The sequence below is a fragment of the Lagopus muta genome, chromosome 4, assembly GCF_023343835.1.
Source record: "Lagopus muta isolate bLagMut1 chromosome 4, bLagMut1 primary, whole genome shotgun sequence".
Classification (NCBI taxonomy): Eukaryota; Metazoa; Chordata; class Aves; order Galliformes; family Phasianidae; genus Lagopus; species Lagopus muta.
In genome coordinates this window covers 39,393,466-39,418,272 of record NC_064436.1, presented here as the reverse complement: position 1 = coordinate 39,418,272, position 24,807 = coordinate 39,393,466, and the positions used below count along the sequence as shown (strand labels likewise).

Genomic DNA, 24,807 nt, shown 5'->3' with positions numbered 1-24,807 from the left:
AAGTAGGTTGAGAAAAAGCTATGAATTCTTCATAAGCAGACTACAGGAACGGCAACATCTATAGAGAGAGGGGATAAACTTAGGAACATTTTCAAGCCACCAATTATTTGCAAAGGCAATCATAAATCCATAGCCTCAGTCAACTAAGGAGATTAAATTTGCCTCTTGCTGTTTGTATCCTTTTCCACATAAAGTTCCAACTGTACTTGAAACAATTAATTACAGAAACATCGTAAGGCAAAAACTCTATGTTGCAAATTTAATTCAGACTGTACAGATGCACACAGAAATTGCTGACTAAATAGAATGAGCCTCCACCTCCGTGAAAAGTGACAACTTCTCTGACTGTATACAGAGTGAAAGTTGGCATCTTCTCAGGCAATGCTCAAGTTAGCAGCATCACCACCATGTCTTCTTACTTTCCCAGCCAGGATCATCAGCAACCCAAAATACTTAACAAACAATATTTCTAGTTAAGGAGTACTGAAAATGGAGATATTAATAATAGTATCTTGGAGGTCTCAGATGCTAGAGATTGCACAGCATGTTCTCAGTAGGTCAGTGTAACCATATGGTCAGGTTTATTGGGGAAGTGCTTCATCTCTGCTTTTGTCCTCAAAAACAATCAAGGATTAATATACAATGCTTCCAAATGCTCATCATATTTGAAGGACTCAGCCTTCTAAAGAAATAGTAGCAAATTAGATATCCTCTTGAATTTAATCCTGAAACTGAGCTGTTTTAGTCAATCTGTAGTTCTAAGTGAGATTCTTTCCATCCTTTTGTTTATTTTTCAGTACTTCATTAATCTTGTTCAGCAACATGCTATTTGCTGTTAAAATTTGCTGATTTCTACAGACTGCTTAAGCACTCTGTGATAGCAAGCACTACCAATACCCATGAAAATATAACAAAACTTACATTGAAACACACACCTTCCTCTCTAGATCGAAGGAAAACTGCTGAAACAAGCACAACAGAACTTAACAATAATACTAACCAGAGGGAAAGAAAACAACAGCAAGCAACAGAAAACTAAAATAGTTTCACAATAATAAAACAGGAAACGCTTTTCCAGTATATTCAAATAATACAGGTTCTGAATGGTCCACAACAGAAGAATAAATTAGAAGTGATCAGATCACTGTAATGGAATGTGTTTGGATAGAACTGGAAATTTTTCTCTATTTTAAATGTCAGTGAAGCACATGATTGAATTTCAGCAGTTAACTCCATTACTGGGAGAAAACAGAATGATTGGTGAGTTACAGCTTATCCTCAGTTCAGTTCACTGCTAAAGTATAAGTATTAAGGAAACATATTTGCAACTGAAATGGAAAGATTTAGAATACGGAAGAGCTTCAAAAGTCTTGTGCTGTGTGACTGAGAAATGAAAGGCATATAAGCCCAACATAAATATATACAAAATAATAAAAAAAGTGAATGCAAATTGGATATTACTATCTACCGCAATTTATAGCACAAAACCAAACCGCTGATGTTGAACACAAGAAATTTTTGAAGAGAAGGAGACAAATATTTCAACACAGCAAGTAATTAACCTGTGGCAGTTTTCCTGGAGGTATTATTAAGAACAAAAATTTAGCAAGCTTCAAAAAGGATTTAGACATTTGTATGCATAATGAGGATGTCTATGGCTGCATTAGATGAGATTTAAAAAAAAATAAAACAAGAGATTTCAACCCTGGTTCTTCAGTGAATAAGTCAACTTCTCTCTCGTGGACATTAGAAAGAATCTTTCCCAATAGGCAAACTGCTCTAGAATTAGGCATTATGGCATTTCCTTCACTTACCCTAGAAGGAACTAATGCTGAGCACTCAGATTGCTGAAAAAGACGACAGATTTACTTTGGCTATTTCTACCTTTCAAGTACAAAATTAAGTATTATTACACAATTCAATTCATTATGTGTGAAAATGAGCTCACAGGATTTGAAAATTAGAATAAATCTTGTACCAATCATTTCCTTTAATTATCTAGTTGTAAGTCACTGTAGGGTGACAGCTTTGCCTTTACAAAAATTGTTTGTGTGCAACTTTCCTTAAAATTGTGGCTTTTTACACTACATCTTAGTCTCCAGTTCAATGCTTCTGTAAAACACACAGTTTCATGTGCTATGAACTTTTCTGTCAAGAGGATGCACCCAAATACTGCTTTCCTGTAGCTTACTGCTCACTAAAATGTGACAACAGTTCTCATGACATCTATAGTGGGTAAGGCGACATCCTTCCAATAGCAACATCAGAATTTAGCCAGCTTTTATAGCTCTACTAGGATCCCCAGTAGCCTGCTCTCCTTCCTTCCAATACACAAATGTTCTCTTGTGAAATATTATTTTCCCACCCATCCCAAATCTTAATAAATACAGTCTTTCAGGTTGCTCCCAAAGTCAATAATCTCTTGCCAGCAGCTAATCCAGATTGTGAGAATAGCTTCAAAAGTCAATCAAGATTCTCAAAAGTTATTTAAATATGGGACAATTTGATGTTCTTTTATTCAATAACCTACACTTAGCCAGGAAAAATATTTCTACACAACCTCAATATATACTGGTCACGTAAAAGGAACATGTGGAAATAGGCAGTTGACATCCTAAATCCTGAAACAAGTGATGATCCTGAAACAAAGGGTTGATGGATGAGAACAGGCAATAGCCCCAATTTGAAGGACTATTTCTAAACTATGTTCTTTGACCAGTAACTGTAAGACACAAGCCCAGTTCTCAGAGCAAAGGTCAAATTTCCCTAGGTAGATTAGTAAAATAGATTAAGATTAGTATTTTAGATATTAAACTGACAAAGGATAATATTCTTAGTCTGAATTAATGCATCGTTAAAGCTGCCCTATTCAGGAAAGGGAGTAGAAAGCCTAACCTTAACTCATTCCTTGTATTCTAGCTCACAGAGCCAATGATGAGCATTCTTTCATGAGATAAGCGTGTTTCAAAACTACTGCAAAATGAACTGGATTTCCTCACAATCAGAGCACATGCTGTTAAGGCTGTCTGTCTTAAGTAAAGGCCATTATCCCTACTTGCCTCTTTCTGGCAACACTGTTTTTGTAACATAGAAAATAAGATCATTCAGCTGCACATTCGTCTTATTTACAGCACACCCATCAGACTAGATTCCTCAGAAAACACCAACAGTAGAAGGATTTAACAGTAGAGATGGATTCTTTCAGCACAGATAAGAAACTATTGAGTTGCTCAGAGCTGAAAATATTTACCAGGTCCAAGACAATCCGAAAGAACTTCCAGATGCTCAGAGAGCTTAATGGGCTATGTGAAGGACTGAGAAGCACAAATTGCTTGACTAGCCCCCTATTATATTTTCTAGATAGAAATAAACGGATACTTAGCAACCAATAGCAGAGTGGGAACTGCACTTTCAGAGGTTGTGCCATACCACTACTACAAGACAACATCCTTTGTCTGCTGCTTTTATACAAAGGTCAATGCTTAAACATCACTGAATTCAAATATAGATATAAATACACAGAATACCCCCTTGGATTCTCTATGAACGTGTTTGTTTTTTCTCCATATGCCAAAGACTTCCAATTTGAATCAGAGGGGGAAAAGCAGCTTTTTATTTCTTTTAGAAGAATCTGGCAAGCATACAAAATGTGAAATACTGTATTTTTATAGATTACATTGTAAATTAATGTAAATAACTGTGCTGAAAATGGCATTTTTCAAGCATATAAAGACAACTGCTTGTCTACAGATATCAGTAAATGATATAAAAAACCTTAATGGCAGACTGTGTACATGACCACGTTGTCTGGATTTCGCTTATACTCAGCTCAAACTATTTAACATCAGGTGAGTTTTTGATTGTTTCTATATTAGTTTTTTCTTGTTTGGTTGTTTGTTTTCTTTTTCCCTGAAGAAAATAACAATATAACTGCAAAGGAAATATCTTCACTTATAGCTCAAGGTCGTCCCTAGCAAACAGCTCATTCTAAATAAATCTGTGTGTATAGTTAGGTGGAAATACAGTAGTTATAGGTGCCAACTCAATGAAACCAATTATTGGTGCAGACCATCAGTTCAAAGGAAGGTAGTGGTTTTAAATAATAAATTATCATTTTTACATTTACCTTAATTAAGGAATCTGAGATTTCTTGCATCATCTCTAATCCCATTAGATTAACATCTAATTAGACAAGAATTCTTTTTTGTTTGGTCAAACTTGAGTAACCACACGTGACTTTCAGTAACTTGCTATGGATTTGTCAATATTTCACTGTAAGCATAAAAGACATTTTCCTATATCAGCAGTTAGGTGGTTCCATTAACCTGAGATTGTAAAATATACATAACATATACAGTACTCAATACAGTCAAATGGGCTACGCTGATGGGATTTTGTAGCAGATGTCTTTTTTATACCTCTGAAATAATGTAGCCGCTGCCATAGCTAAGATTTGTAATAAAAGATGTAGCATACATCCCAGAGAGATTATCTACTAACCACTATAGCTCACAGCCTGGGATGCTGGATGCTCAGAGTCCATGCTTGAATCCAGATTCAAAATTTACAGCAAGCTTCCATATTTATAATTGATGACAATATTAATTACAGACATACAGGCACACACACTCTCTTCATCTCCCTTTGAGGTGTTAAATATGAATATATAGCCACAGGTTGTTGCTTGAGCAAGTATCTCTAACATATTCTTTTTAATGCAGGAGGCATAAAATTCTCATTAACAATAATTGGAGTTAGAAGGAGGAATCCCGGGAAAGATGTGTTGTCTCATTAGATATTAACTAGAAATACCGTAAAATATTCTGTTTATTCATAGTTAGAATTCTGAAATCTTTTATTTTTTTCATCTTTCAAATTAACACCTCTATGAATAAATCATTCAGAGACAAATGAAAGCTCCTACAAGTCCAGAAACCACGTACATACTTGTAGCTCCCCTAAGGATACAGCCCTCCCACTACACTGTAGAAGAAGAAAACAGTTTTATAGCACCTGCATCCTGTACTGCACAGGTAATTAATCTTCAACAAAGTTCAGAGACCAGAAACTTCCAGTTATATCCTCTCTCCTTGATATTCCTGCCATACTGGAGCTCAGAAATTGCTGTTGGAGTTCTGCTTCATGACAAGAATATATCAATTATTTTTGCCTACACAGCAAACCACATCATTTCTTCTTAATTGAAAAGAATGTGGACAAGGAGATAGAATTCTCTTTAGGAATCAAGAAGTCAGAAGAACTGTAGTCTTCTGTCAAGCACCCATCACTCCCAATAGTCACCCACAAGTGGTTTACAATTCCATCAGAAAACTGATTCTGTTCAGATAGAGATCTTTCTGAGTCTCATAAAGTGTACTTCCTTATGCTGCGTATGTCAGGATGAAATTTTCATTAGTAGCTTAAGTCCATCTCTTAAAGTCAGACAAAGCATTTCCACAGACTTCAGTGGAAGAAGTTATTGTCAGATGGTAATAAATAAGAAAGATGATCCTTTCAACTCCCACTCCCATCTGAGAGATTACACATGATCGTTTGTTTAAAAAAAAAAAAAAAAGCAACTGCCTCCTTAAATTCTCTCTCTTTTTTTTTTTTTTTATTTTAAATGAACAGGTCATTTACTGGTAAATAACATAAAGAGGGATTCTTCAGTAACTGATTTCCTAGAGCATATCCACATACAGATATAAAGTAAGTCCGAACAAAAGTGCAGTTGAACAGTTTAGATGAAACACCCTTATCAATTCTTATTCAAGCTAAACTACTGTCTCTTTCTACTGCAGTTGACAATTCAGAGGAAACATTCCTTACCCCTCTTACAAATTAATAATAATAATAATTCTATAAAGGATGTAAAGCATCTCAAAAGAGAATAATTGTCAGTCTCTTAAAGAAAGTAGCAGTTGCTGGCAAATTTTTGTTGCAAATTTGAAAAGGAAAAGGATCAAACTGGACAGTACTTTCCTCTTATTGCCATTTCATTGCTTGATTGGTCAAAACTGACAGTGTGATTTATCATCTTCACTTCATCTGTTAGGGTTAAACCTTTCCAAAACACCACAGGACTGTAAAGGACACTACTCTTAACTTCCATCTTCTTCCATTAATTCACTTATAATTCAGTATAGTTGGAGGTGCTTCACCACCGAATTCTTTCTCAATGGTCTTACTATTCTGTAGCATAATCAAACCTCTATTGCAAGCCCTAAGATCCTAACACTTAAATCCTGAAGAACACTAGATAAAAAGGATCTGTATTCATGTGTATGGTAAAAACAAACATACACAGAAATACAAAAATCACACACAAGAACAAGAAATGTAGAACAGGTTCTCAGAGTTTACTTCTGTTGACAGCAATGATAAATCTCTCACTAGACCTGACATTACATTTCAGTACTTAGATTTTAGTGTAACTGAATGGTCCTGCAGCATTTAAAAACAGAAGATACGTTTGTAGCACATACTTCAGTCCATGATTCCTTCACATCTCCAGTAGCTTCTTGGTTCAGCCCCAGAGGCTACTAAGTGATTACTGATGCTTCTGCACGCTTTCAGAATCTCTGTTCTTCAAGCAGGCATGAAAAGTATACAGAGCTTATAGAAGCTGACTTTGCAATCCAAGTCCAAGCACTTTCTGAATATTATACTTTGACTCTCTTCACAAACTTAGGTATTGTCTTTCTTTTGACATGTTTTTCTGTAGAGTGCCAACATCACTTCTCGTCATGCTCAACATGCCTCACCTTAAAAAGGATACAACCCTTCATAATACTTCACAATCCAAACATCCTAATACAACTTTAGGGTCACTATTACGAAATTGCAGAACCTTCAGAACAGATGCATCACAATGTTTTGACTAGCTCATCATGCTTTATCCAGAGATTCCTTCACATAACTAAACTACATCCATGAACAGAAATACACATATGTACTTGTAAATAAATGTTATACTGCTTGAAATCGCAAATATTTGTATATGAAAGGTTTTGTTGTTCTCCAAAATTTACGTATTGAAAGTCTTAGGTGCGGCATTTTGTGTCCTCTCAGTACCCTGTTCTGCACTCTTAATAACAGTGTCACATTTTCTGTTGCAGGTGGAAGTCATGCACCAGCTAAAGATATTTTACAGTGTTACACTGAATGCATCCAAGAGCTATGATCAACTCCATATTATTTTCCTGCATAAAATAGCCAAAATAAAATGTGAAAAGGTTTATAAAAGCATTTTGAATTATACGGTTCTATGAATTCTATGATTCTATGAATGTTTAAGCCCTTTAAATAGTCAAGAAAAATTCTGCTAGAAGTGTTATTTTTATTCACTTTTTATTCCATAATTCCCCTGTTCTTCCAAACTAAGGCAAAGGAAAAAGGCAGAGTCTTGCCATGATCTTTACACAGAACCTAATCAGAACGCATTAAGAGTTTGGTTGTGGATTCTAGGAAATAACCTAACCATGGCAGCACTCTGCTGCACACCTTCTCACCAGAACCTATACACACATATACATATGGAAAAAAACTCGTCTATTACTCTTGCATATCAGCCACAAACAATCGCTTAACACAGGCACTTCAGCTCTGTGCTGTTAGGCAGAGGAAACAGAAAAAGCATTGCATACTTGTTTTGTATAAATATGTGATAGTATTCAACTTTTTATCACTTCAAGCACTCCTATTTACTCATGATTACTTCCAAATTCTATGTCTCTGTTGCAGCTGTTACTGTAAAAACTCTCAAGGGCCAGTCCTAGCCATTCTCTCTGGGAAGCAACATGAGATATACATTACTTTTTCAGGTCTGTGTACCTAGCTCTCTTGAGGACTTTCTGCACTTACTGATCTGTGGTTTTTATAACATCCATTTGCTGTTCAGTATTCCTGTACGCTTCTGATCAAAAGCACAGATTTCCATGCCTTGATTACATATGGATTCTTCTGCATTCACTTTAATTATTTAACTGATTTATTATATCAGTTCTATTCACAACACCTGAAATACAACATATTCCAGATCTGAACTTACGTAATACCAAAGTCTCAGTGGCAGCACAAAGCTATAGTATTCCAAGTTGCAAATAAGGTTATTACAACACAGAAAATTCAAACTGATTTTTTTTTCTTCAAACATTGTAGCAACAGATGTTTGTTCATTTGAAATACTGAATCCTATGCTAGTGAAAAGACAGCACATCTTAGAAACATGGGACTTTACACACACACACACACACAAATATAAAACCACTTTATTATTATTATTATTTTAAACTAGAAAAGGCACTAAAGCAGATCACTCAGATTAGCAGATGGGAGCTAAAGACCCATCACTTCAAAACAAAGCTGGTTTTGCTTTCTTACATTGTTACTTTCATGAAGGAATGGTTCTGGTCCAAAACAAGTATGTTCAAATATGTTTTTTCTTAAACTCATTTTTGAAGTTGCATCAGTATCTTTACATTTTTTAATCATTCCATTCTAAAAGCTATTTAAAATTTTAAAGTTTTGCATATTTAGTTCTAAAATGAGGGGGAAAAAAAGGTAAGGGGAATATTCAAAAATTATAAAACTGAGATTGGATTTCTGAAAGGCTGTTGGTTTTGGTTTTAAGAATTGAGAAATTTTAATCCCAATTCTAGGAAAGTAAACTTCACGTTTGTTTGTTTTGTTTTTCCAGAGGTACACTGATCTGCTCTCTGGAGAGAGAGATAAAAAACAGGCTTTCCAAAACACCTCTATTTGGCCATTTTTAAAGTGCATATTATCAAGTCATCTTAAAATAATTTCATTGCATGACTGCTCATCCCAGGTTCCAGCTCTGGCTCAGACTACACACAACTTACCTGCTCCTAAAGTCTAATCAAAAGTTTGAAATACATCTCATAAGAAATCTGCTTTCAATTTCATAACTTCATACATGCACCTGAGAGGAGTTAATTAGCTTACAATTTTATGTAAAGGCACACAGACTTTGACTTTGGATGTATCCAGAACACAGTATTGAAGGCTTGTACACTTCTGTGGCATCTGCTTTCTTGTGACTCTAATCTTCTTACACTTTTTCAGATGCCAAAGAGTATGGAAAAGTTTACTGTTAGCATATACTTCCTAGTGAAGCAAAGCATTCTCATCCCCTTAAGACATTACCAGTGCTTAGTGTTTGCATATTTTACTAAGGGCTAGACAGTGTCACCATGACACAGTCTAGAACAGCATGCTTCTGCACAAAGCATTCCACCACAGTGACTGCAAATTAGTCAGAGGCGATTCCATCCTGCTTCCCTGTTGTTGTAGAGAGAAAGTAATTAGCTGCTGGCCTATATCAGCAGCAAATCATTAACCCTCCTGCCCCTAAACATTAGCTCAGCTGTGCCAGCCACTGAATTGCAAAGAACATAAATATATCTCTGCCCATCTTATATATCTTCTGGTCTGAAAATCATCATATGGTACGTTCATTGACTCCCAAATAATCAATCTAGATTCATGAGATGACTGAGAAGGATTTGAATCTGCTCACATGTGATATCCAAAACATAACGTGGTGCAGGGTGACTGCAAAAGCTTTCCAGCGTTCCTGAAAGGGCAAAGCCACCTACGCTCATGTCATGGTTCCTACTTATCATTATACTATGATAAGTCTCCAGGTAGAAATGAGGTTAAAGCTTGAGCAAGATCTGGAGCTGAGTTTTATAACCACTGCCTTGTTTTATCTTTACCATATATCACATTATATATTTAAGGTTTTGATTCTATCTAATGAACACAATGCTTGCCGTTTAACATAGACAATATGAGTATTTCTCACTTTGAGAAATGTTTAATTGAAGTGTTTCTTTTGATATTCCTCTTACATGGTCTTGAAATACATGTTGTAAGAGCAATTTTTCTTCATGGCTATCAGCTGAGCAGCAAAGCAGGACAAACTCATCCATCTAACTCAATGGGCCAAACATAAAAATATAAGCCTCTCACAAATGCTTGTAAGAAATCATGTTTTATCATTTGAAAGATGGAGTCACTGCGTTGGCATTAGAGGCTATGCATTAGATCAGACAGCAAATGAGATATTGATAGAACTATTTTGAACACTCAATAAGCTTTCTAATGATTGATAGCTTTGAGCTGACTCTGGTAATATCCATGTCTGCACTTGGAAGCTAGAGATTGAAACTGTAATGTAATATTCTCTTTGTGGAACTCATAAACATAACTCAAATTTAGGTAGTGGGTCCAGTAGCAGAATTTGCATGGAGCTCTTTCTTCATAGTAAAAGAATGACAACAATTTTCACTTGTTTCAATATTTCCATTTATATCTAAACAAATCAGTGCATCAGAAGATTAGATCAGGGAGACGGAAGACATGAGAGACACTGAGCAAAAGAATAATCTCAGGAACCAGAACTTCTCCATGTTCATTTTGCTTAAAACATTCTGCAGATTAATCCCACTGATGCCAACAGAAATTGAAACAGAGTAAGTTACTGGATACTTACTCTGAATAAAGAACCAAAAGTTTTCCCCTATATAATTTTCTGTAGTATACTTAAAAAAAAAAAAAAAAAAAAAAAAAAAAAAGTAAATAAAGTGGACGATTTCCACATCCTGTTCATTAGTCTTTTACACCAGTAAAGAGAGGAAAAAGCAGCAGAGGAGAAAAATATGGCCGTGACTTATGAGAAAGAAATTTGATAATTATTGTGATCCTAAAATTGCTGGATTTTCAAAAACCATGCATTCTGTACCTTCCCACCATAAACTTCATTCATTCATCTGAAGGAGGAATCCAATATGGAACTACTAAGAACATTCTTTACACTTGCAAATTTTTCTCTTTGTTTCTTTTAGCAGAAAAACTAAGAAGGATTTTAATTTCCCTAACCTTTGTCAAATAATGAATGACATTAAAGACATTATTATTTATCTTAATTTAAATTTCCAAGTTCCAGGCTGATGGAAATGCTCTGAGAAAGCTTCAGTGTGAATTCGGTGTGAATTACAGCCACACACACAGACGATCATCAAATAAGTTCCCCTTCAGTTTCGTCCAAAACTGGGTATAGGAGAATAGTGGAAGATGCAGACCAAGTCTTACCATTTGTAAACATTTGTTTTCCCTCATGGTCTTGTTGAACTGCTATTCACAGGGGTATTGGCACACACTTGCAATGTTTGCAATACAGATATTAGTAAAATAAAATACATGAAGATTCTGTACATTAGAGAGGAAGTTCATAAGAATTACTTCATCAAATTAATTGTTAAAATCTCAACTGTAACAGACTACAAGTACTAATGCAAATTTTAATTGACAGTGATGCAGTGATACTTCAGCACCCTCAGGCATATGCCCCTTCTGCCCTCTCTTCACCTGATATGCATTCATTTCAGTCCCCTCCTACACAACACAGTCAATAAAAGTGTGTGTATAGTTAGGGATTCTCTTTGGAATCTCTGACTGTCAGCAGAGGTAGCTCTTCTTTCACTTACTTGCTATTATTCCAGTGTGAGTCTACAGTCATCCATAACACTGCTCTTGATTTATGCAGTCACGTCAGATTAGGATCCACACCTAAAATGAACACAATTCAGCACATGTTGATTTACTGTCATAACCTATTCAACCACTCAACCAAAATTTCCTTCACAGCTGGTATTCTGTCCCAGGGAAGTGATACCCTTGTCCACTATACTGCTTCAATCAGATGTTTAGTATCCATTTTATAGCTACCTACTTGCTCTCTCTTTTCCACCTTTCTATAAAAACTATGTCTGAATTATGGTGTTTGGACTTGAATCATCCCTAAAGAGAACTTCATGGTATCTAAACAAAACAAAACACAAAACAAAACAGAAGAAAGCTCATTTCTAATTTATATTGTACAGGCATGTGAAAAAAAAACTGCTTGAAAAGTTAGTTCACTACAACACTACAGTTGCAAGGTGCTCAAACTACAAAGTAGCAGGGTGTGTGGGAAAAGAAGCATTTAGGAGTGGATGAAGTAATCCAAGACAAACAGTGAGGACAAAAACGGTTTTGGAAACTAACTTGCACTGTGGTGTCTGGTTATTTTTATTATACTGACCACTTGATATAAATAAAAATTTAACGAACAAGCTTTCACTGCAGTCTACTAAGGAATCATGCCCTGAGAAATGAAATAAAAGTAACAAATATACTTTAAGCTTTTTTTCCAACATCGGCATACCACAGCAGAAGCAACTGAGGAATGATAAGGTTCTCAAATTTTATATTAAAAAAATAAATAGGCACAAGGAAAATCAAACAGAATAAAACCTACCCAAATGAGTAAATGTAATTTTTCAGGTTGAAATTTGAAAGAGACTTAGCTTCAATCTTTGGTTTTTACAAACAATGTAAAGTTTCTATATCATGTGTACTGGTGTAATTTTGAGTATAAAAATCTGGATTTTTATGTTTCTTGGAAAACAGTCCTTCTGTACCTAGGACTAGCCTTTAAATTTATTTTATTTTGTTGTTAGAGAATGGAAAAAAATAGAATCATAAAGTCATTAAGGCTGGGAAAAAAAAAATAAAAAATCTAAGATCATCTTGTACAACAATCAACCCATCACCACCACATGCACTAAACCATGTCCCTAAGTGCCACAGCTACATGTTTCTTGAACACCTTCCATATGACTTAGAAAATGGAAGAAAAAGATGCTATAATGGATCATCACTTAGGCTTAAAATGGCTCATACCCCCAAAAAAATGCCAGTAAGCATTTAGGTCTGTATTTGGGATATATAGGAGTAAAAATTCAGTGAAAATGCTAAAAGGTGATCCTCCCAGAAATTCAGCTTGACACACTGCAAGCTGGAGGGAAGAAAGAGTTTGCATTCTGTGTTGAAGCACACTGGTTACATAACAAGGCCTAAAAAAAAAACCAAAAAAAAAAAAAACAAAACAAAACAAAACAAACTTATGATTGCCCAATGTATTCATTGCAAAGTTCTTTTACCTGAGTAAAATTTAGTTAAGAGTTTTGTGGTTACTATTTGATATGGCTGTATACTTTGTCTGCACTAGAAGTACAACTGGCTCTTGATAGAATTCACTAGATCACTTGAGGTTTAATTCTACTACTAGAGCTCAGTACAAGCTATTTTACTTCTATTTTAGCTTGGGGAGGAATTAAGTAAGTTTGGCTAATTTGCAGTCATTACAAAAGGGATGGTCTGTCCATCCACAAAAGGCAAGACCATCTGGCTGCCTTACATGTATGCAACCACAAAGGAAGGTGAACATCTGCCATGAGACATGTCATGTCTTCATTTCAGCTTAATTAGCTATTATACAGAGAAAGAGAAGAGAGGTCTTCTTGCTTTAAGATTTGTCAGCAGACTAAATCAAAATTACAATTCCGCTTACTTTTACAAAAGATGTAGCCTTTAACAAACTTACAACTTCTGCTAGTGAAGTCTGTGAAATCTTATGTAGAATGTCTCAAAAAAATAGATCAGTGAAACTCACCAACAGAAGTTGCAATTTATTAGATACTACTAGGTACGCTGATTCAAGGAGAGAGACAAGATGATCAGATAGTTACTAAATAAATAAAGCTACTACCAGCCTAACACGTCTCCTCAACACAAAATGTCAGTGGGACTAAAAGTATATGAAGTGGAAGTACCCTTTCCCTACTCTTACCCTTCACAGCGATTACTGTGAAAGACCTTTGATTTTACTTGCTAGGAAGTTCTTGTGTTGTATTAAAAAAAAATTATGTTTATTTTCACCCTATCTGCTTGAGAGTTGTACAGGAATATGAAACTTCTGCTCAACAGAGTTAAATGGCATAATGGACTAATACATGTGGTGAATATATTGAAACATGATTTAGAATTGATACAGTGCAATGCGCTGTAATTTAATTACCTGACATTCAAACAGGCAAAATTCTGGAAATGCAGGATGTGTCACTACATAATCTTAGCTTCAAATCTAATCAGTTTGTGTCATCAGTATGGGCATGGCAGCATCGGAGGACAAGCATGTTGTGCAGGAGCTTGGAGAAGCCTGATCACTGCATGCTTTGGAGCACAGCCACGCCATTTTGTGCCACCTGCCCCCTCCCAGCTCTCACAAGGACTTCTCTGCTCCATCACAAATTTGAAAGCACCCCAGTTTGGCTCCCCCCCCCCCCCCCCCCCCCCCCCCCCCATATGTTGCTTGGGTATAGCAGAAAGTGCTCAAATACTTGCCTTGAGCACAAACAGCAAAGGGATTCTCAAAGATTTTCTTTCCTTTCTCCTCCCGTTTCTGCTTACAGAGGGCATTTGGCCAGCACACCGGCAGCCTCTCCTGGAGCAAATCAGCTTGCATTCAGGCAGCAAACCACACAGGTCTCACTCAGCCCAGGGATGTCTATTAAAACTCCTTCCATAAGCCCAGCCAGGGATAGTACTGGCTGCTTTTCACAGCTTTTTCTGCCTGGAGCAGACGAGGCCTCAGGGAGGTTATGGTGAGGACCTGTTGTCATGGCAACGCTGCCACACGTGCGATCCTGAGATGGCGTCAGGTATCGGGGCACGGCAGCCTCGTGCCACTTCCGCGAGATGCTGACTTCCCGCTTTGCAGGGCAGCCCCACAGAGCTCTGCGAGGCTCGCGGCTCTCAGCAAAACAAGGCTGCAGAGACCGCATCACCTCTCCTCCTCAGGGCCAGTCCAAGCCTGCATTACCAGCACACCTGCAACCCCTGAGCAATGTAAGGGTGAGGAATTGCGTTACCCTCGGCACGCGGCTCAGCAGGGACAGGGTTCTGAGGACACGAAGCTCTTGGTGAGGGAACAGTGCAGCTCTGTGCCCTTCAGTGGAACCGGTGGCACTTGTTTTTCACAGTTCCTTGGAGGTACTGCAAACCACACAGGTGTTACTCTACTTTTTGTGTCTTTTCTTCTTCAAGCAATAGGAAGATCCTTCAAAGAGACTCAATCTCCCTCAATTAGAGTCAAGGCTATTTTTTTTTCCTCTGATTGTTACACTCTCAAGAGAAAACTTCAAAATGACTTTTACCTGGGCTTTGAGTGCTGGCAAGGATTGCAGGAAGAAAAGAGAAAGCTTTATGATACCCAAGAATTGCACCTACATTCAACAACACCTTTTCATGCAATGCTATCTGAAATATCTTCATATCCTGTATCATGTATTTTGCAAAACAAACTGAAACAACATGCAGAAGCAATTTCAAACGTTAACGTAAGACTTCAATTGTTGGAGACATTAAATGAAAATGAATCCAAAAATCACATCTATTTTACGTGAACTGTCACACAGAAAACTCTTGAAACAGCTCAGTGCATTTCCATTCTATCAGTTTGTTACACTCTCCAAAATCAGTCACAATCTTTTTCAGCATCAGAGAGAAATATCTGTAAACTGAAGCAAGAGACTTCCATTATTTTGGTACTGCTAAAGAGAAATGAATGACATTCAGCCAGGATAGTGGAAGACATTTTGCCGCATGCCAGATCCTCTGTGCAAGAAAAGAGACTTCCACAAGCAAAACTTAAAAAGTAGGTAATAGCTATTTGTGTTTGGGGAATCTGATTTTCAGTAGTACTGAGTGTTCTTCGGATTATTCACTGATGATCATGGTGCTGATTCAAGAAGTTTTGATTTTGACACCCCATTTTAGTCTCAGATATTCTATAACATGATGCATAGAGCTGGAGAAACAAAGATGCAGCAAAATAAAAAAAAAAATGTTTGCAACTGTAGAAACATCAGATCTGCTCATATAACACATTGAATAACACCAGGGTATTTTAGAGGTGATGATATCTTCTGCAAATGCTGCTGGAGGGCGCGCTGCCAAGTTATTTTATTGATTTATTTTTTACAATGACATTATGAAAAGAGGTTTCCTTAAATAATCCAGACTAGTGACCAGTTGGACCAAAATGGGTGCCTGTACTGCTTATTCTGCATTCATGGTTTTTTGCACTCTATGCAAAAATGAGACTCTGGGTGTCATCATACCCTATAGTAAACCAATCTGAGGAACCTAACGAGTTGAAAACTGTTTTCTGTGGGTTTCCAGTTCAGTTCCATGAACTGGTTCCTGCTCATTCAGTTCTCAAAGCAAGGGAAAGGAGCATGGAGGGAAGCAGAACTTTCCATTTTACAACAGGCTGTTTGACCAGCTTAGTTTTAAAATGAAGTCTTTATGCCACAGTCAACACAGTTACTCCCAAAAGCCAATGACTTTTCTGGTGCAAACTGGTAAAAAAAAAAAAAAAAAAAAAAACCCTACCAGATCTTTCTTTTCTTTTCCTCCGTTTGGGCATTGATCCGCATGGTTTTAAACTTGCTTCATTTCAGTTCTACTTGATCTACTTCCAAGCCAGTATGCAAAAAAAGAAACTGGGACAACAAGCAATACTGAAAATAAATGAAGAATGTGAAATTAGTTTAGATAAACATATCTGAGCACATAAATCAGTTATGGGTCTGTATGCTCTTTTAAACTCTGAACTAGCCAAAATTGATGCAATTCCACCTTGTTTGGTTGTTTGGTTTTTTCTTAACTTCACTATAAAGGACAACTATATTTTGGAAATAAAAACTCAAAATGGAATACCACTTCTTTTCACTGTTCGGTATTTCCTTCCATTCTATTCCAGGCTGCAGGGTTTTCATGTAACCTAAACTTCAGACTTACTAAATTTTCAGAATTTTATAAGAATGCTTTGATAAGTCTTCCCTTGCAGCTACTGAAGTCTATTTGAAATGGAGCAATTTTTTTCTGGCCTTCTCTGACCCGTTGCTTGTTTACCTGATTTTGCTAAACGTTATTTTGTGAAGAAAACAAGTAATAATAGTACATCTGATCACAGAATACTGTCAAGGCAGAACGTCTCCACACTGGCTATTTTAGATCTATGGTATTCTATGACAAAAAATAAAGAGTGTGTGAGAAGTCTTATCTGATTTCACCTAAATTTTGAGAAAAATAGTATCCTATATAGCACGTAGAAGTGAGCAACAAATCTGTACTCAATCTTTATGATCTCACAACAGTATGTTTTCCTTTTTTTAACCCAGGGTAAGATGTTTCCAAACCTAGTGTTAAGCTGAAGACTTAAGACTTCATACAGAATTTGTACATCCATTGAACGTTTAAAGTGTCTGAACAGGAATTTTGAATGTGACATTTCTTTCCCCCCCCCAGACTACATTAGAGTTACATATAGGAAACATAGCCAAGATTTAAAGAGTTGAAAAGCAAACTTATATTTATCAATTTGAAACAGGTTTCCAACCAATAAAATGCTGGAGATCTGGGGGTAACTTACCTAAGATATAATCAGCTCTTGGAAGAAACATTTTGGAAGAAGTACATTTTCTTCTGATAAATTCTTTACAATACCAGACAAAGTACCATTAGGAATATCAATAAATACATACTGGAAAAGATTGATTCACCAAACTGATGATAGAGTATCTAACTACAAACTCTTTCTTCTCAAGAAGCAGCCTTCATACAAAAGAGATCCTCTTTTCAGATGCTAGCTCATAAATGAACACAGGGAGGAATAGAAACCTAGGTCAACTCCTTTCGGTCAATTGCAATTCTGGTACATTGCTTGCACCTGTGCTTCCAGCTCCCTGCCCTTCATCAGGTGCTCAATCATCACTTCAGGCTGTAACATAACAGTTCCCTTACAGGCATATTGAACAGAATAGGTACTTTTGTAATTGCCAGCAAGTTGACTTTATGTTATGATTTCTATGACTTTATTAGTTCATCCATAAGGAAAATACTGTCTACTTGTTTTAATTCATTTCATCTTTGCTCTGCCCCACATTCTCAAAGCTTTATAGAGTGAAAATTGCATCAAGGATCCCAACAAGGCACTAGGTATCCTTAGCTTCCCACAAATTAAAAAAAAAAAAAAAATAGTAGAAATTCCCCAGAGCATTTACCAACTTAAAAAGCTTGAGACCTCAGGCATTGCTGTCATTTACATCTGGAGTCTACTGCAGATGATATAAAGATGTAAAATTGGAGGCCTGCCATATGCTTAGTTTTAAATAATGTTCCCATGCAAATATGCGGTTCTTTCACACAGAGCCTTTACCACTAATAGTGTTCGTGTAATGACATCCATTTATACAGCCTTGCAATCAACTGCATCTGATGTAATCTGTCAGGTGTATGGTTTTCTGGGCGGCTTCTTAAAGATAATGTTGATAGTATTACTTGAAAACACCCCTTTGGCTTTTGGATTCCTGTTATAGATTTTTGTTTTTCTACATGTAATGTTTTTTCATTCTAAATATGTAAGCGTTTCTTCAAAGTAGATCTATAATAAGGTAGTTTGGATTGTGTGCCTTAGCATTGTCTGCACACTATTAGTATTGGACTCCCAAGGGCTGTATGTGCAGTGAACCACAATAAAGAGGTTGGTGTTCCATAGAAGGGCTAATGTGACAAATTACTGACCTGTTTTGGAGACTATGTAACCAAACCTTTGTCAAGGGCTGTATATAACATTTTTATTCAGCATAATTCCTGTAGTTTTAAGTGTGGTATTTGCCTTATTGAGAGTTTGATGTGGCAGCTAATCAAGAAAACAATTGCAAGATATGGTTACTGACATGATTAGTTGTGTCACTCCCAAGAAAAACAAACAAACAAACACACTGCTTTGTGATTCATAACCTACACTGGCTTAAAGTTTATACAGCTTCTTGCTATATTTGAGGTCTTTAGAAATTCTTCCAATATCCTACTTCTCCAACTCCATTTGTAAGAGTATTGGAAGGGGCATGTGTCCTCATTTTGCCATAGCAGAGATGTCACTCACTCCACAAAACTATGAGTGGCATTACTACACAAGTGTAGTAGTACAGTTCTTTAAGATAATTAATGAAATCATTTTTCTTGATATGGACTTCATAAGATCCTTAAGATAGAAGCCCTTTTCCCAGCTGGAATTTGACCAAATGTTAATAGTTTCAAGTTGCTAAGGCTGATATCTGCTTTTTATCAGTTTAGAGACTTCTGTTAGAGAAACAATCATAGATTTGCAAAGTCCATTACTTCTTCACTTTCTAGTTGATTAACTAATTAGACTAAATTTTCTCTCCATCATTATAAGTAATATTTTTCTCACCAAGACACATTTATGAAGCTTGTTTCATTTTCGTTCCTAATTTCTTAGATAAATATTAAATAATGAACAGAAATTATGGCCAGGTACTTCTGTGATGTTCTCAAAAGTTATTCTGTGACTATGTTGGGGTACTGTTAGGTCACAGCTTGAACTGGTGATTGAGCTCCTAGTGAAAAGTCCCCCATGTGACCAGAAGGAGTGGACCCAGGATGGACCTTGGGTTCATGTAAGGACCAGCCACCAGAGAGAAGTTATTTCTTTGACTTAGGCTGCTTCCTGTGAAGGACTGCTGCATAGCTAGAGTACCTTTGCTAGCTGGGTGAATTTCATTCTTCTTTCTGTATGTGACTCTTTGCCTACCTGTGAATGCATTACCTGGAATTGCTGAGAAAATATCAGAAAAAATTTTGCTTCTTCAGAGGGTGGTGATAGATGGGGTTAAATTCAGCTGGTGATCAGTCACAAGTGGTATTCCCCATGTGTCTGTATTGGGGCCTTTCCTGTTCGTTGTCTTTACTGATGACCTGTACAATGGGACTAAGTTCATACTCAGTAAGTTTGCAGATGACACCAAGCTGGCAGGAAGTATCAATCTGCCTGGGGGTAGGAAGGCCCTACAGAAAGAACTGGACAGGCTGGATCCATGGGCTGAGGCTAGTGGGATGAATTTCAGCAAGACCCAGTGCTAAGTCCTGCACTTTAGCTGAAGCCCTAGGCAGTGCTACTGGTTTGGGATGAGTGGATGGAAGACTGTGTATAGGGAATGGACCTGTGGATGTTGGCTGATGCTTGGCTCAACGTGAGCCAGCAGTGTGCCCAGGTGGCCAAGAAGGCCAATAGCATCCTGGCGTGTATCAGAAGTAGTGTTGCCAGCAAGAGCAGGGAGGTGATCATCCCTCTATACTTGGCCCTGGTGAGGCTGCACCTCGAGTACTGTGTTCAGTTTTGGGCCCCTCACTAGGAAAAAGATGTTGAAGCCCTGAAGTGTTTTCAAGAGAAGAGCAATGAAGCTGGCGAGCGGTCTGGAACACAAGCCTTTTGAGGAGCAGCTGAGGATACTGGGATTATTTCCTCTGTAGAAAAGGAGGCTCAGGGGTGACCTTATTGCTCTGTATGACTACCCGAAGAGAAGTGATGCTGAGATGGGTGTCAGCCACTTCTCCCTTATAACTAGCAATAGGATGAGAGGGAATGGCCTCAAGTTGTACTGGGGAGATTCAAGTTGGACGTTAGAAATAAATTCTCTGAATGAGTGGAGTTGTGCTGGAACAGGCTGCCCAGGGAGGTAGTGGAGTCACCGTCCCTTACGTAGTTAAAGAAGAATTTATATGTTGTATTGAGGGACATGGTATAGTGGGAAATGTTGGTGATAAATGGATGGTTGGACAGGATGGTCTTACAGGTCTTTTCCAACCTTGGTGATTCTGTGATAAGCAGAACAGTCTTTAATGCCAGCATTCTAGTTTGTGTGAAAATTATATTCTTGTAAAATTTTAGGGGCAACTTCAGTTAGATATATGCATTCAGTTGGTCTCTTCTTATAAACAGGTCTTCTCAGAAGCACACTCAGTTTCAAGGCATTATACTATCTGCCAGTAAGTGGGACATATATTATTTTCTCTGATCTTGCTATTAGTATAAATACAGCGTATGACTTTATTTTGTCTAGTATCTCATTGGTACCACTCCACAAATCTTTGTCATTTGTCACACATCTATGCAGATATTATTTATTTTTGGTTCATCAAGTAGTTTGTGAGGTTACTCAGTAGAATCAGCATCCACAATGTTTTATTTTGCTGTTACTTTTGCTGATATGCTTTAAATGTTTCATTGATGCCAGCAAGATTTTAGATAGGTACATTTTTATGGAGCAAAAATGGCTCTGTGACATACAATGTGCATTTACATGTATTCCACAGTACTATATGATTCTCAGTAGGAAACACAGAAGCTGTTCTTGTACTTGATGATTCTGCTTAATTTGTCATTTTATTTTTGGAACATTCAGCAAATTGAGCTTCATTGTGCTACAGATGTGGCCAACAGAGAATTTGCACTGATGGTCTTAACTCATTAGCATCAGTACTGTTCTAGCTTTCATCTTTCCCATAACTGCTGCTTTGTTGTTTTCTGTTCTTTTGTTTTTTGTTTTTTGGTTTTTTTTTTTGCAAGTACTCTTAAGTATTTAAATGAGAGCAACTTGCTGTTGTCCTCTCTCTGCACTGGGATTGTCATTTCGGTCCCTGCTGCTGTCTCACATGCATAGATTTCCAAGGAAAAAATGAATTCTGTGAAGTATCTTGCATAATTGTCTATGCCTTTGTGATGTGTATAACGATGTGCAACATTACTTTGGAAAGGCTAAAGCAGTGATCAAAAGTTGAATCCTTGTTGCACGTCTGCTTCATGTTTTATCAACACAGATGGCAAGCAGTGGTCACACTCACTCCTGCAATGATAACCATCACTCTATAAACAAATCCTCACTGGATGACTATTGCAGAGCTTATCTCCTATGAGGTACCACAAAATAATTGAGGCTTTGTGTACAGACAGCAGTGCTGTGTAGTGCAAAAATATCAACACCAACATAAAGTGTAACTTAGAAGTGCTGTGTAGATGTTGTGACAGTAATAGAATTCATACTAAAATTGTTGTATACGAAGTAGTGCTTTAGCTTGACCTGTACTTTTCATTTTTTCTCTCTATTTTAAACTTACTGCCTCAACTCAAATTAGTTATTAGTGTTGTGGGGTTTTTTTGTTTCCCAAAAATGGGAATGTTATTTGAATAAATTTGGAAACATAGGTATCTGCATGTGATATTCTGTAGGCCTTTGTTATGATGAGAGTAGGCTTAAAATGGAAGTCAAGATCCATTGCCAAAAAGCTGATCCTTACCATCTCTTTTGTTTTGTATATGTATGAATTATTTGTGTGCATCCAGAGAAAAAAGTATTGAGCTATAAACAATCATTCTATACTATTAGCGTGGCTGGCTTTTGGTTTACTGGTTCTTTTCAATTCTGATAAACCTCAAAGTCCCAACGCTGTTTTTCACAAGTCTTTTATTTTCCCTTATATCAGCTCATAACTCATCTTTAAAAAAAAACAAACCCTCACCTACAGTTGAATACAGTTGACTTGTGACAAGTGTTTTTGAACAGAAATCTCTCTGCTTATCATTATTTATTTTTAATAACCAAGTAGATTGATTTGTTCTTATTCTGAAATGTCTTGCATGATATGAAAAACTCTTCAATAATGAGTTTTTTTTTGAATTCTGCTGTTCGCCTTAGATTTGAAAGGCAGTTGATATCATTGTCCAGTCTCCAGACCACTGTGTATTCTGCTTATGAGTGTATCAAGACAAATCCTGTTAATAGCCCTGCTTGGAGCAGAGCCTTATTATTCTGCAACACAATTAAGGTGTATTGCAACATCTTCTCTTCAAAGGGAGTGTCCACATTGCTAGACACTGCACTATTATCTAATATGCAAAAGTTTAAAGGACTTGCATTAAAAATAAATTGTTTAACCATTTTTATAAGTAAACTGTTATTAGAACAATCATGGAATTTACTGAGATGTTGATCAGAAGCTTTTGTGCTTGTAGTGACATAGCTGACTTCAGAGAGCAGCAAAAAGAGCATGTCAATCAAAAATTCAAAAATAGTATTACTTTGTTTAAATCTGATATATGTTTTCTCATATCACTATATGTTGTGATAAAATGCATGGCTCCTATTTCAATAAGAATAATTATACCAAGACAATGAATGGCATTTTGTGAAAATCTATTAGCGGTAGAAATACTTGGTATCTGTCATTCAGAGTCTCTGATTATTCCACTCAACTATTTCAACTGATATGATAGAAATACATTTTTTTATTATTATTATTATTATTTAATGGCAGGAAATATCATCTTATGATAACAGCTCTAGAAAATGTCTTTAATGGTTTAGCCTTCCACTGACATGTCTGGGCCCTAGGATAATAACCAGAAGGTTCACTTGCTCTCTTCTTGAAACAAACTTTGTGCTCAGAGACACTAAAAGTTTACACTGAGGCGTTACTAAAATGTACTAAATATCATATATACTAAAAAGCAGGGCTTTATTTTGATTTCCTAACCTGTCAATTATAGCAAATTTCAAACACTGCATCTCAGGGGACTTCTTTTATGCAAAACTGATATAATATTCAGAAAACTTTCCTACCTTTCCTCCATTAAATTCCTTTTCCTTGTCAAACTGACATGATTGCAACTATTAGTAACAACATTATCTCATGTTTCTCTTGATCACATCTTAAAGTTCAATAGAACATTATCCCTGTTGTCATGGCAAGAAGATACAATGCTTTTCTAATCTTTCAAAGCCCTTAATTGCTTCAATTAAAATGATATCATTTGTGTAGCATGTTTTTTCCATAACGCTACCCAGTGTAACATTGTCAAAGAAAAATCTGAAGGAGGCTTACTATAATTCATGTGGGTTTGTTCCATACAAAATCCAAAAATCCTCAAAAAATTACCAGTTTGTCAGGCTTGTAGTCTACTGATTAGTTACAAAGATACATAATGGAAAAATTAGATGTCACTCTGATTGGATACCCTCACAGAAAACGTTTTGAATTAAAATTACAGCAAAAGGCTATTAGTGGGTGCAGCCTGGTCTGTGGTGAAACCTCTGTGGAAATATTTCTGATGTATATACTTATAAGTCACATGCTTGCACAGAAGAACAACAAATAACACAGAACTTTTTTTTGACTATAATTCTGTAGACAAATTATTATGCAGGTGAGAAAATAACTGGATGTGGATATTAAGTACATATTTACATGTTCATAATGGACCCTTTATCTTCCCATCTGAAAACAAAGTAGTAACTGGGGAAAAGGAAGTTTACAGAACTCAGTGCCTTCAGGAATTACCTACAGTATTTATATTACTCTTTTACCATAAATGTCAGCTATTGGATGGTTATTATACAGGATAGAAGAAAAGAAGAAAAATGGACTTTAGTCCATTTAAGTATTAGAAAAATCTTGTGATATTTATGAGGATTTTGTTGAGCTTTCTGACATTAATATCTTAAAGGCATTCATGTGTAATTAATGCTATAAGTTCTCTGCAGCTCTTTATAGCATTTGTGCCTTCTAAATGAGGTCCAAACTGTTCTAAGGGCTTAACATAGCAGTAGTTCTCACACCAGTGCCTCAAGGCTCCTGCCTAACTTGTTTTCCTTTCACCATTAGCCTCTTCTACGAAAAGGTGTTATGGGATGCCTGTTCAGTTTGAGACTTTTTCAAAGATGAATTGATGTCAACTTCAAGTCAAGATCACCCTATACATAGTTTTTTCCACAATGTTTTAGACCCCAAGCCTAATTATTTCAAGTAAAGGAAAAATAATAAATACTTTATACTCAGAGGTAGTGTTAAGGCTGACAGGATGACAGTATGCCTGGACTTGATGCAACTTAACCAAAGTGGGTGTCAGAGCAGCTGAAAGCCAACTAAAGTCTGTTTCACCAAAGTACAAGAGAGCTGAGAGGTTCTGGTAGTGCAGAACATTTTGTATTTGTCTGCTACAGAAATCAGGCTCCTGTGTCCTTTTGTTCTTTA

The 24,807-nt window shown here is 36.6% G+C and overlaps 1 long non-coding RNA gene across 1 annotated transcript; it reads right to left on the bottom strand.

The window, feature by feature from the left end:
- Positions 1-10,639: 10,639 nt before the first annotated feature.
- Positions 10,640-17,570, bottom strand: LOC125691676 (uncharacterized). The gene is made up of 3 exons (XR_007376205.1): positions 17,348-17,570; positions 16,306-16,433; positions 10,640-11,595 (listed from the first exon to the last, which is right to left on the bottom strand). It is a non-coding gene; the product is annotated as an uncharacterized LOC125691676 (long non-coding RNA).
- Positions 17,571-24,807: the final 7,237 nt, after the last annotated feature.